Source organism: Apus apus, chromosome 6 (genome assembly GCF_020740795.1).
Source record: "Apus apus isolate bApuApu2 chromosome 6, bApuApu2.pri.cur, whole genome shotgun sequence".
NCBI classification, from domain to species: Eukaryota; Metazoa; Chordata; class Aves; order Apodiformes; family Apodidae; genus Apus; species Apus apus.
This window is the reverse complement of record NC_067287.1, coordinates 33692898-33707608: the sequence shown is the minus strand read 5'-3', so window position 1 is coordinate 33707608 and position 14711 is coordinate 33692898. Positions and strand designations below refer to the sequence as shown.

The window sequence follows — 14711 nt, the reverse complement described above, 5'->3', positions numbered from 1 at the left end:
GCACAATCTGAACTGCAGTAGCCATGGAGGTGTACTGAAATCTGTTGGAGGCCTAAGACACATTCTAGAGGTTTAAAAATTGGCACGTGTCAGATGAACTCATTTGGCAATAGATTCTGTGAGGAGCTGAGTACAAAGTCGCCAAGGTAAATGGGGATTTGCACCAAGAGTCAACTGGAGAATAGGGACAGCTCATTACCCACTTCCATAAACCAATTCAATAAAGGGCATAACCTCCATCAGTCTCCTTTCCTATTTATGACACAGGTATGTGAGGTTTGGGTGGTGGTTTTTTTGGGTGGTTTTGTTTTGCTGTTTTGGTTTTTGTTGGGGTTTTTTTTGGGGGGTTGGGGGAGGAGGGGGAGGGGAAAGAGGGAAGGTTGTGGTTTCTTTTGGGTTTGGTTGGTTGCTTTTTAATTTTCTTTTATTTTTTCCCCTTGAAACACAAGGTATGGCTTGTATCTGACCTTTCAAGGAACTGGAGGTAATCCTGTCCCAAGCAGCCTGGTACGTATCCTAGGGTGAGTTGCAGCAACATCCTTCCATGTTCTCAGAGATGCAGCTCTGGCCTTACCAAGACCTTACCTACTGCCTCACAGCGTGACACACAAGAGCTGGTAACACACCAGTAACATCAGTGAGAGCAGCTCCTTGGTGTACAAAGCTCTAATCTGTTAAATTGACCTAATAAATACAATTAAAACGGAAACTCAAATGAAGGATCTTTCACTTCAGTTATAAAAACATTACTGCATAACTACATAGTATAATCTTAATGACTACATTTAGAACTTCATTTTTCAGCTTATCAGCTCTAAGAAATTGACTGAAATTTAGAAATTATTTCCTGGCCTGTACCCAGAGGTGCTGTAACAGCCTATTGAAAGCAAAGTCACTATTCAAAAAGCTCAGTTTTAGGGTCTTGCTCATTTCACAAGGATGTAAAGTCTACATAGTCCATTCTGTAACTGGTCCTGACAGATTATTCAATCCCTCTCAATCTAAGCAGAGGCAAGATTATACCAACGCTGCTGAAGAAAAAGTTAAAATTCAAAAGAATGTTTGTGTTTTTTAAAGAAAATAATAAGAACTAATGAACACACAAACTTAAGTATAATTGGCAAGTGCATCACAGAGCAGCTATTTTCAGTTTCCATCTCTCACAATTTAGAGACACCCCCAAGTGCAAGAAGAGGCAGTTTTAATTTCCTGGTATTTCCCCACATCATTAATGGTGTTCGAAGACCCAACCTGTGAAATCATGTAACATTTAATTGGTTACTCAGCTCCTCTGTACCAGAGCCATTGCAATAATTCAGATGAACAACAAAGAGTACTTCATCTTATCTCTGGCTCCACAGCATCAGGTAACTAAAATCTGTACAAAATAAATTCACTCCAGCTGCTTCCACAAGTTCACAAAATGTTTAGTGATTGCCTTTTTTTCTCAAAACACCACTTACAAGTACCTGATTCAAATCCCATGTAAATCAATGGAGCTCTTTCTATTTACATCAACAGACTTGGCATGAAAGTGTATGTCACATTTTTGCTGGAGACAGAGCTTAGCCAAGAGAAAATAATTTCCTTCCTTGGGATTGAGGTCACTGGGAAACCTGCAACATCAGTAGTAGATTGTTTCCCTTCTAGTTCACTCTAACTTTGAGGTTGAACAGCAAATCCTTGACACAAGCAATAGATGTGCTCACTTGAGCCCCAGAAGAAATCAAAACAAGGCGGTGAGCCGTCTCTGAACTTCTTTCAGCCACGTAATGCTAAGAGAGCTAGAGCCTTAGAGATGAATGTAAACAAGCTACGTCCAGAGGAGAAAGTTGGTAAAAAAGTGTATCAAGAAGCACAGCAAACCAGTTTTTTTCCTGAGGGAACCCCATTAACTGCTTGATGAAAGCTAACTCTGCCAACTCTTTAGATTTTGACAGAACCTCCAGATCTCAGATGTTTTTAAAAGTTATTGCATTATTAATAGGTTCCTATTAAGTAATTTTAAGCACACAAAATCCAAGAGCATCGTACAAAACCAGAGAGGAGACACACAAACTCGTCTCCCTCTGAATCATTAAACATGGAATATAAAATCTTCAGTGCTGTAATGAAACTATTGAACATTTCATGGCTTCTAAAAAACATACCTATTTTTGTATATATAAACCATATCTTATATAAACCCCAGCTTTTTCAAGTGTTGCTCTTTGCACAAAGAGTCCTCAGACAATTCTCTGTCTACCAACACTCACTCTCCAGCCACCCTTGAAATAGGACACAGGGCTGGAAACCACAAACAGACAGGGATGTTGAGAGAAAAAAAGCACTGGGGATAACAGGCAGGAATATGATATTGGTACCAAAAAATCCTTACTGAGTTATGTTTCCCCTTCCATTACTTATACCTAAAGGCATCACATGACCTTAATCTTATTTTTTCATTATTTTTGCCTTTGCTCTCCCAAAAGATTCAATATTGTTTATTGTTGCAAAAAGCACAGAGAGACTCTCTCTGTAAAATCAGACTTGATGAAAAGGAGAAATACCATTTCATGTTGTAGGTTGGGATGAAGCAGGTTTGACAATTTGAGAAATAAAAGGTGTAATCAAGAAGTGCTGTGGTAGCAGAATTTTTGCTGACTTAAGAATACACGGTTTTAAGAAATAATTTTAAGAGGAAAGCACCAGGTGGTGTCAGCAATACCAATTTAATGAAAGCATCCCATGCTTTTTAATAAGCTAGGGCATCACCAACAGCAAAATCATTCAGGTGAGAACAAAGGGTACTGTGGAAAATAAACCTCACTTCACAGTTTGATATTAAAAAGTAAATAATGCATTAAGGGGAGGAAAAGTGACATACCAAGCCAAAGTGAACATCTAATTAATATATTTTATAGTCAACTTATGTAATGATCGAGTCCACAATAATTCCTACAACTTCCCGAGACTGCTTTATGGCTTTGTGAATAAAAAGCCACAGTCATCAACAGAAGGCTTTTAGAAATTTGCAGATGTTTTTCTCACAGACAGTGGGTCTTACCAATCTTCAGTCAGCTAAAAATTCCCTTTGGAACATGGAGCTGCAACCAGTAGTGACTTAGTTTTGATAAATCCCTCAAAACAATTTTAACTAAACAGTTTGGGAAAAATACAGCTAGTACAAAATATCAATTACTTAGTGAGGTTTTGGAAGGTCTTTGGCTCCTTTCTTCAAAGCTGTCTACTATTACCTGTCATCCAGCACTTAAAAGACTAAAATAATAGTGCTATAAAATATGAATGTATCAGGTACCTTGCAATTTTTTTAGATTAACACAGTGATATATGTTACTACTACTGATTGACCCTCCAGGAAGGAAAAACACCAAAAACAGGGCCAATAGTTTAGTCAATGCATCTGAGAAAGATTACTATGATTTGTGTCTTTGCTTTTATTGGAAAACTATTTGCTGAATATACAACAGAGACAATGTAGATTTACTTATTCCTCAAATAAATGAACAGTAAGCACTTCACCAGGCCTTTTGGGTTGTGGTTGGCTCTCCTTCAAGACATATTGCTGCATAACAGCAAGGACTTGCTGAGTTTTCCAAACAGTAGGGAAAAATTCTGATTTTCAACAAAGTAGTCAGTATTCCTTCTGTCAAAGACACGTGACAAATGGAACAACAGAACAAAAACTTGACGAAGGCACAGAGCAACATGCAAGCCAGGGAGAAAAAGGTGCAAAACACAAGTGATCTTTCAGAAAACTTGACCTGAAGAGAGGTAGCAGCGCTGCTTTGGAATGTCTTCTGTGAAGAGTTTCTAATCTTTGGTTTATTTAATGCAGAATATTTGGTTACTTTTTTAAAAACAGTATTAAATATTTTACTCCATGAACAACTTCAATTTTTATCTTCCCCCAAAACATGGCTTATTCTATGCTTGATGGTAGTTACCAGCAAGCTAAGAGGCTACATAACTTCAGTCTTTTGGTTGTGTTCAGTGAGCACCTTGTCTTTACAAGACAAAAATATTTTTACATCATATTTTGCCATTTTAGGAATTGTGTCATTGCTACATGACAAAAAGTCCCTCTGTTAAATAGCTCTGTTCGGTAGTTTCTGTTAAGAGATTCCCCACCTGCTAAATTCTATTCACATCAGAACTACTGAAAACATACAAGAGATGTGGTACGAATAGGTCCCTACTGAATGAGGAAATGTCTCTAGTTTAATGAGTTTAATTACATGCATAATCACCTATGTGTATTAATACATAATAATATACAAGTGATCACTGAGTAGGAATGAAAAGCAGACACATGCCGTCTCTTAACATTATGACAAATGTCTCTTCATTTTGTAACCCCAAACTTCAACACGGTTTTCAGAAGTCAACACTGATTCTCAGAAAACTTACTTAAAAAATGTTTGGGCAGTACAGATTTACCACATGTGATATTAACTCATGACAAGCTTGAGTTCCTTTTTCATGTTACTCAGAATCCATCAGCATGAAACAAATCCCAATCTAGCAATTCCATCATACCCCCACTGCAAAGCATCTAGAAACTTGTAAGAAAACTCTGAAAGAACCACACCATGAAATGGGTTAATTCATGCAGACTACTGAGAAACTATATGGAGAACAGGAAAGGGAGAAGAGCTTGAGAAAACAATAGAGTAAGAAAAATGGAGAGAAAAAAAACAAGTAAAAAGATTGTCCTCTCTGATCCATCACCTCATTCCCTTCTCTGCATTGTGACTTCTGGGTCCCTTTTGGTGTCTGTCAGGCCATGACCTCTTTCCAGATCAGGAAAGACTAAAGCTCTATCAGAGTGCAGTAAAGAGAATATGGTGGGGAGAGGGAGAAGAGGGGAGGTGTGATTGTCCACAGTGGTAAGGCCACCATTCCCTTATTCCTCCCAAGCTGCAATCTGCTGTGCTGTACTGTATGGAACAGTTGAACATTCCTGTAGAAATGAACAAAAGTTTGGCTCAATAAGCAGAACTTCTGATGCTTCATTGTATTTCTAGTCTGTTCTAATAATCCGTAACATCAAGAAAATCATTAAATTAGAAAATCTCTGTGCATATTTTTGCTCTGAATTGATTCTCCTCAGTAACTTATAATCTGATGCTGTGAACATCTAATGAGCCATATTAAATGTCTGTACGTGTCTAGTATAGATGTTTCCAGATGCTCAAATAAACAAACTGAACCAAATATACTCACAACTTCAGCTTCACTCTGAAGCACAATTTTTCCTCTGCAGAACAGATGAAACTTTTTCAAGAACTTCAGCTTCTTTACAGACATTAGAGTACTTTTTGCTGAGGAAGGTCAGGTGTTATTTTGCTGTTCCCCCACACTGGCTCCAGATTCTCCTCCATTCTCAAACATATCCCAGTCCAAAAAATGTAAATACCAACAAGACTGTAGCTATTAATGGCCTGTATCAATTAGATAGTGCAGTGGAAAACATATGCTAATTTGGAAATTCTTCATAAAATATATTAGTATTTCATTTATAGCTGGTAGACTGGTGATGAAAGAGTTCACACTCATCTGCTTCAAAAACACTAAACTACACGAACTCTGAAATCCATTTTGGGTCCCCTTCTTAATACACACATATGCCTAATACAAAGACTCCAAACCCACACATGGTAAGTCCCTAAAACACATGCACCATGTAAAAATCTAAACAGAGGCCAGAGAGATTGGTTCCACGCATGAGAAACAGCTCCAGGAAAGCGTGTTTTCTTTTACACTCGGTCTAATCACAAAGCTCAGTGGTTTCAGTCTGGTATTCGTGGCTGCTACTGAAGCCTAAGCTGCTATCTTTTTCTGCACCCCAAATCACCACTGAAGCTCCAGGTTACCCATCATGGCAGCAATGTACATGCAGTTCTAGCCAAACAAAGGAGCATAAAAGGACTGTAAGCACCTTTTTGAAACATCTCTCTACAACAGCTTTAAAGAGAAACCAGCAGGAACATATCACATTATTTTGCAGTGACAAGCAGAATGTAGATCAGGACGCATTATTCTCAGTGCCCTTCCGACTACAGCTATGGAATATATGACATCTAGATATGCCTGTTTATTTATTATTTAATGAAGGATTTTTTCTCTTTTCCCTAACTTTTGTTTTCACTTGGCAATAACTATTTCCCCCCCCCTCACTATTCCAAAATTAATTTCTAAAAAAATGTTTTCAGTACACTTTTGGATGGGTGTTTTTAGCTCCAGGGACAAACATTTTGTAAGATTCTGCCTTCATACCATATAGAACAGCGGCTTAGATGTAATCTGTTTCCAAGCTGTGTGTCATCTCTCGGTCGCCAAAATGAAATCAAGAAATACAGATAAAATACACAAGCCAATTACTTTTAGGCAAGTTATCAAGTAGACATACAAGTAAAAGCACATCAGATAAGCTACTGCATCTTAATTACTAACAACATTCCCTCTGACTTATAATAACCTAAATATTCATTAATTCTGAGCAATTAACAATAATGAAATGAAAGTCTGATGCTGAAGTTTGGAATTAGATACGTCAGAGTTCAGTAAAAGATGAATGAATTAACTTCTTAACACTTTCTATCAGGAACACATCATGAGCACTGTGGTGACGAATTACCTATTTTAAGTGTATGCAGATCAGGATGCTGAAAGTCTGAAGAAGCTCCTGAAGCAAATATTTGTTCTAGATGCATGGGATGATGATAGCTTTTATGGTTTTGTACTTAAAGCAACCCTGCGTTTAACTCAAACTACTCAAACTACAATTCAACTCTCCATTCACAGATATTGTATTAGCTCAGGATGCTAATACAATATAATGAGAAAACAGTTGTGTGGATCTTGGGCAAAGAATTGCAGAAAACAGTTTTGCCAAGAAGCATTTGTTTACATATTCTGTTGAAGCCTAATAAGCCTCTGAATGTCACTTGCATAAATTCCCTATTGCTGAGCTCTCTTCCAGTTTTAACGTATAATCAGCCTCTCTTTCAAAAGTGTCATTGAACGCAAATGTGGTCCATGAACAACCTCCTGCACTTTTAAAATAAGGTATAATCCAATCTTTTCTAAATATGAGCTATAAAATCTTCAATGACGTAATGGATCCCTGTTTGTCAGGACCATTGACTTGTATTGCATAAAGTAACAAAACCAGGAAAGGGAAACTAGAACAGAAAGGCTCATGTCAGTGCAGGGGCTTGACTTTCCTCAGCCTGCCTTGTAGAAAGCTATTTCATATTATTCTAAGTAATTTTAACTTCTTCAACAAATTACTGCATCTTCAAAGAACCTTCATTAATGTTATATGATGTAAATTGTAATGAGAACTGAAGTATGTGACCACTCCACTTCACTACTTTAAGCATCTCACCTTCACAAGAACTATTTTTAATTTACCGATGTTGTTCTTAGAAATACTGAACAACATTTAAAACTGAAGTTCCACAGCTAAACTTCTAAATTTGTGCTGGAAATATACTGGAACAACTACTTATATAATTTAGTGCTACCAGTAAGAAAACAAATGAGAAGTTGCTGAAGAGACAAAGGAAAATTTTTCCACCACTGAACACTGCCAGTAAACCATTTGTTTTCCTACTTCTTCAGAAAGAGGTAGTATGTTAAAGGTTAATAGGGAAATAAGTTAAAGGGCAAAATATTCAGGAGGTATAATTTCTCTCTTCACTTTCAATGACATGATATACAAACAAGTTTAAGCGATGAACTTTGTTAACCAGACAAATTTGCAAGTTCTCTGATTCAGGCCATTTTCACAGACATAGCTAAATGGCATATTTATGAACAGGAGCAGCATGGCAGCCTACCCAGTCCAGTCCTCTCTCATTCCGTGTTCTCTAAGCTACTTATATTTGCAGAAGATCAAGAAGTCTTCCCTATTCATGATTTAAGTCAAACAAAAAGAGCAATTCACAAAGTGCAAATCCCTCCAGGTCTTGGCACAGTATAATTTACCAGTGCAATAACCCACTAGGTTGAACTACTCAGTTCCCGAGTCTAAAAGTCTAATTCATCTCCTTTAGAGCCTTTCTTCTTTTCCTCCTCTTCTGATGAAAAACAGCAAGACAATTTCTCTGTTTGCCTTAGAAAGTTTTATTGATCGTGTTCTAAACGACTAAATCAAGTGACTTTTGATCTTCATTTCCTAAAATTTTAAATAAAGCTATAGATAGTACATCAACTGGTTGCAGGCAACTAATGCTCCTTCACAACCATAAGCTAATGCTTACTAAGCCAGCCACCTGGTGACTTATTCAGACAATGCACACCAGCTTCTCCTCAAATTAAAAAGATTTTGGTTTATGTCTTATCTTTCCATGCTGCTTAGCGAAAACACCCGAGTACAGTGCTTTGCTTCTGGAGATGTTTTACTACCTGCAGTCTTTACACCTTCATCTCTTTCAGTTTGTATAGCTTCTCTGCCCTAGTGACTTTACCTTTTCCCAGGATTAAATATATTTGTATATTGTAACTTGGTAAAACAATTTCTTGGTACACTACACCTGCTCAGATATGTTCTGGGTCAGGTCTTTTTATAATCTGAAAATAAAATATACGTGCATGTGTGTTTTGACTCTTTGCCGCACTGTATAAATACCACAAAAGGAAATAAAAGCATTTTTCTTCAAAATTAGACTTTTGTAAAAAAGCTATCATGTTAAAAAATATATTTCACAGCTTCTCCAGAGCAGTGTGAAGTTCGTACAATTTATGCTTCATGAAGGTGCTTTTAAAAGGATTCATTGAATTAATAATGGATTAGTTTCAAGCATAAAACATAAATTAGTCCTTACATGATTTACTGGGCTATTCTTCTGGTCATTTGATCTGGAGGGAAAAAGTAATCAGAATTCTACCCAAGACCATCTGGAAAATTTGAATTATTTTGTTCATGTAAATTGCAATTAAGTGCTAGCTAAAATGCCAGCGCCACAATAAGCCAATCCCATGCATCATTGCAATTTTAAATTCAAAACCAACTTCAAATTAGGACATCCCCTTCACTCCTACCCCCATGTGTTTCACTAACATGCACTGGGGAAAATCAAAACTGAGCTCACTTACATCCCAGAAGCAAGTAGCTTTTTTTTTTTTCAGCTGGTCAACAAACTCTTCCATAGTTTTTTGTAGGAATTCCTGACCTGACAAACATCTTGCTTGATATGTTGATGATGAAGAGATGAGCATCTGCTGCAGGTCGCACACTGGTCTGTCAGGAATTGGGAATAGCTTGACATACACAAGCAGCCAAATCAACTTTAAAACCATTAAAAGGAATCCCTGAAGTTACTAGATTTTGTGTAAGGTTTCTATTCTTTGGTGAGTATGATGGATTGGCCCATTTGACTGTGCAGAGTCCCAGATGGCTGGCTGGCAAAAGGGTTAAATAGATAATGGATGTTATACAGAAATCTCCCAAGGCCCAGAGAAAAACGAAAAACGAAGTAAACTGAGTTTGCTCTGCAGTGATGTTTTCTTCTGCTCTCTTGCTACTTCTCCATATCTGAAACAATACACTTTTTACCTTCGGGCTATGTGTTATTGAAGAGAGAGCATCATGTTGGTTAAAAGCTATGAGACTACTTAAGATGAAGCTGTTTGGCTTAAACCTTTTAGACTCACAAATTATCAAGCCTAACACCACTAGAGATTTACTTCAACTGGGAAATTCAGCTTAGGCAGAAGCCTGTTTCACTCCAAGGCTAACTACCCTCATCTGGGAAATTTCTGCATTTGGGGTGGTTTCTTTTCACATGGTTCTTGATACTATTGAACTGGACAGCACCAACTTATCACATGCAAGTTAAATAAAAAATACCTAGCTAAAAATTCTATATGATTTAGATATGTCTGCTGTAGAGGAACACTTTATCTGACCTGAAAAACCTCACCTCTCAATTCCACTGAGGCTCCATCAACACTGTTCTCAGACTGGCTGCAGCAAACACAAAGCAAGATTTAGTGGTCAAAATTCAGCTCAACAGGACTGTGCAAGAACATCCAAAAATTTTGCACTAAGATTTTCCCATGCAGTTGAATAATGGTTTGGAAAACTGGTTTCATAAGTAGGTTACAAGCATGCAGAAGTTTCTAAGTAGATCAAGAACAGACAAGTCTGCATAAATTCAGAGCAACCTAATACAGACCTGGACTGCATACAGGTCAAAGTTGATTAATCTACATATGCAGGCACATTGCTAGACTGATTTAATCTTCAGAAATTAAGAGAAAAAGACTGGCAAGTTTCAATGAAGACAGTTTTTTTTCTGCTCAACTAAAATGAAAACAACAGATCAAGTATTAGAAAACAAAGAATACTTCAGACATAGCTGAAAATACTGCAACTCCCATTATAAAAGCCAGGAGTGTTCCTGTAACTCCTAGTATGTTCTGCTCACACATGCTTTTTCCAACACAGCAGTAGTAAAGGATTTAGCGAAGAGCAAAACTGAAAGACCCGAGGGTTTATCAAAATGGGAAAAAAAGTAACTGCAAAATAGAGACACTTGGAAGTGCTTCCTGAATGCCTCTGACTGAGGAATAAAAAAACCCAAACATCTCTTGTATAGAGTCCCCTTTTTCTTTACCAGTTGCTTCTCACCATCAGCTTCTTGCTAAGGAAAAGTTAGTCTCATATGGCAAGACCTTGAAGAGTTTGTATTTTCATCTTCATACTCCATTGTGGTTTGTCTCTGAACCAGTGATGTCACAAAAAAAATATCTTCAGATTCCTTAAAAAAAAGGACCAAGAACTCATCCAACTGATAGAGAAGACCCTTTCCAGTTACTCTTTTCATCTGTACTCATTTCATTCCAAAAGCCTTTTAAAACTGGATGACCTCTTTGTGCGCAGACACTGCAAAATTTCTCAAGAAATTCCAGGGTTAAATTGAGTAACATGTTCAAGACAGTATTGAGAGGAGCAGTTCAAGTTACCAGGGCTGTTAAGATTCTTTCATAATGATTTAACTACTCTTACATGGAATTTTAGATTATCCTTTTCCAACTAATCCTCAGTTGTGTTTCAACTTTTTCATTCCTTTTTTTCCTTTCCTAAAAATTAATTTAAAAGCAATTGAGAAAATGAGGAATTCATAATTGGTATTACAAAATTTTGGTTATATTATAGGTTTCAGGAGTTAAGACCAAGGTGATCCTTGGCTACACTGTTGTTCCTTCCTTTTCTCATGAGAAGGATGCTCTCTAAAACTGTTTTAGAGAATTCCTAGAAAACTATAAGACTAATTTACACTTCCTATACACACCAGCTAGTGCCTGTGGCTAGCCACTAAAAATAATCAAAAAATGGAACAGGTTTGCCTAAAGAGGCTGTCAAGTCTCTCTCTGTGGAAATGTTCAAAACTCATCTAAACAAAGTCCTGGGTATCCTGTTCTACACAACCATGCTTGAGTCCAAGGTTTGAAATAGATGTTCCCAAGCGTTTGTTGCCAACCTCAGTGATTCTACAATTCGTAATTACCTGAACTAGGCAGAAGAAAAGATTGTATTCTCACAATTATTTTCATGTCAGATCCATTATCAAGTCTCATTCAAAACCAAATAGCACTGCCCTCTCAATTGACAACATATAAACATACGTAAATTCACAGAACAATCAGATTGTTTTAAAGCACCAGCCATGACTGTGACTTGAAGTAACCACCAGTTTTCTGTAATGGTTAATTAACTATATATTAGCAGACATTCATGTAGTACTTTCAAATAAAGAAGCAGGACTTAGTACAATCCAAGCATAAAATGCATTTCATAGTCACTAAAATTGGCTTCCTAACACTCTTCTAGAAATCAGATGTTTCAAGTGTTCTTTGCTGTACTCTTCCCAAAAAAACACCCATAACAAAACTCACACACATACAGAGAACAAAACCAGAATCCGTCTATTAAGTAGATTAAAATCCACAACACAATAGAAGAGCCTTTATGTACATATTCACCCCATCCTTTTCATCCTGTCTCCTCTAAATGCCTTAGGATAAGAGCTGGTGGAAGGGACTATTTTTGTATTATTCCTTTTTAAGGTGTTTTTCACGCATTTTTTCTTCTGTATATATACACACAGAAATTTCCATTTAATTTCCATGATCACTGTGAAATATTCTCTACAGACCGTATTCCAATGAAGTGTGCAATATAGCAAAAAAATAAATAGCATTATGTGAAATTAATGTATCTGTACTCATATGAATCTGAATACCTGCTACTCATCTGCAAATACATAGTAGAGGAGCAATCTTTAGTCCCGACTGCCCAAAAATTGCCATGGTAATCCTGAAGCCATACCAAAGCATCAGAGTTTATGTGGCAGAAGATTGTCTGTTATGTGCAATGTATATTACTCAGAATCTCTGAATACCTAATTCCTGCCCCAAAACAAGACGCGCTCAAGTAATTGGAAAACACGCTGCAGCCAAGCAACCCATTTCAGAGCTACAGTCTACATTGTCTCATTTTTCTTCATACAGATAAAATAGAGGAGAAGCAACCATCTAATATTGCCAAGGAGACCGATCGCTTCCAAAATATTAACAATAAAACCCATAGCACAATAACTGCAGCTTCCCATGGACTGATTCTTTCTCTAGTGACAAGAGCACCACCTATGGACTTACAAAATCATCTTTTCTTTGTGCTTGCCCTTAAAACACAGCAGCTCAGTTCCTAAACCAGTCTTTAAAACTGTAAGATGTTTCACCTGTCACAAACTCATACTTCCCAAAATGTGCTGTAATTGTATAGAATTTTAATCAGCTGAAGGTGTGGCCCTTTTTCTGTAAAAACACTGACATTCTCAGAATATGAGCTGCAGCAAAATGTGTTGACAAAGAGTACAACACATAGCTTGAAGGAGACTTTCAGAAACCCTGCAATTTCATGCTCCTTAAAGGACAAACGGGCATAGGACAATTAATATATACTGAGACAGAGTTATCTACATGAGTGGGTGTGGAAACAATAAAATTGCTGAATGTTATTAAGCTAGCTCTGACATTGCTGCACCCTTGCTGCTTTGCTAGCTACACACGCCCTGAGAAAGCAGTACAGAGCAGAGAGCAAAACCATTACTGGCTTGGCAAGGGCTCCATCAGTCAACTAGTTCCACTCAAGTCACTGAGACTGCACTGGTCACACAAGAAGTTCTGCCCTAAGGGACTTCAAGATCTATGCAAACCTTGACCTAATGACAAATATACGGCTGAGTTGATAACACAACTTAAAATAACCATATTAACAAGCTCTGCTAATGAGAAACACCACTATTAGTTTTCTTTAAAATACTGGTCTTTCCACTTCATGAAAGCAAATACAGAATTTTCTGTTTCTACAAAAACATCTAGGTACTGGGTGACTATAAAAGTCAATTTAAAGGAGGATGGTGCATTAAGGGAAAAAAAAAATCAAGCCCACCCACTGCTTATTCAATAATGTAAGGAAAAGACACAAATGCATGACATGCTCTTATTCCTAATTACTACCAGTAATTTTCTGCGTTGGAAAAAGGGTTAAACTAAGCCAATACAGAGCAGTCTTTCAAGAAAGGAGTTATTTGAAATAAATACATTTATTTAGTAATAATTTCTCTGAAGGCTTGTGTCACAACTGACACTAGGCTTAGACAAACTGCAATTTCATTTTCTGCCTATTTCCACAGAGGGAGTAGCTTCTGTTGTAATACACCTCACATTTATATCTAAGCCATGTAACATAGCATCATGTTTTCCCCATCTCAGCTATATATCATGACAGGACATTAGAAGCAAAACTCTCATGTATTTTAAGTTTACCCTGTCAACATAGTGCAGTACTCATGTAACAGAAAACCTTACTTTCTTTTCTTGCTCAGCTAGTAAGAAGAAACACCTGTAAAATTCTCTAGCAGTTTTTTGTTCGAAGGAATTTAAAAAAAACCTACAGAACTCATTTTTTATTATCAGTCATATGAATAATTTTATTAAGAACAACCAGACTGCTCACACAAATTTTAGGCCAAGAGAGGTACAAAACCACAAAGATTAACACTATAGTTACTAGTTTGTTCTCTGAAGTTATTAAGAAAAACTAAACCCTTGTTATTTCCTCCACCCAAGTTTGACCTTGCAACAACATAAAACCAGTTTCCCTGGTTTATTGCACTAGGACTAAAATCTTCACCATTTCTTACACTCTGAATCAATTCTTTGAAACTGTCATATTATAGTTCTGTTCATTCACTGTTGTTCAATATGACACCCGACAAAAAGAAGGAACCACACTAGCTAGAAATGCCTCCTTAGAAGCCTTAGCTAGTGGGCCAATTAGTAACCAGCTGGCCAACAAAAGATAGGTTAGATGGCTGCCCTCCTAAAGGATCTAGTATTAAGATTTGGAAGTAAGGAGAATGACCTGCTTGTAGAGAAACTTAAGGGACATTTAAAAGAGAAAAATTTAAAAAGGCTTCTTTTTCACACAACCCTGTGAACAAAAATCAGGGATTCAGCCACAAATGAGCCTTCAAGCTCCAGATTGTCTTTCACCTGTGAGTACCTCAAGATGCTTTTGCAAATGAACAGGTGTTAAATTTTCACCACTGCCACTTCTTTTTGTCCCAATATATATTATTTCTATTATTTATTTTATAACAGTCCTGAAGAACTCAAAGTTGCAGACCTTG

At 37.1% G+C, this 14711-nt stretch overlaps 1 long non-coding RNA gene across 1 annotated transcript in view; it reads left to right on the top strand.

Annotated features, from left to right (window-relative positions):
- Nucleotides 1-14711, top strand: part of LOC127386542 (uncharacterized) — a 52393-nt gene that overhangs the window by 13515 nt on the left and 24167 nt on the right. Inside the window, exon 4 of the long non-coding RNA XR_007889926.1 lies at nt 450-507. This is a non-coding gene — a long non-coding RNA (uncharacterized LOC127386542). The remainder of the gene's footprint in view (nt 1-449; nt 508-14711) is intronic.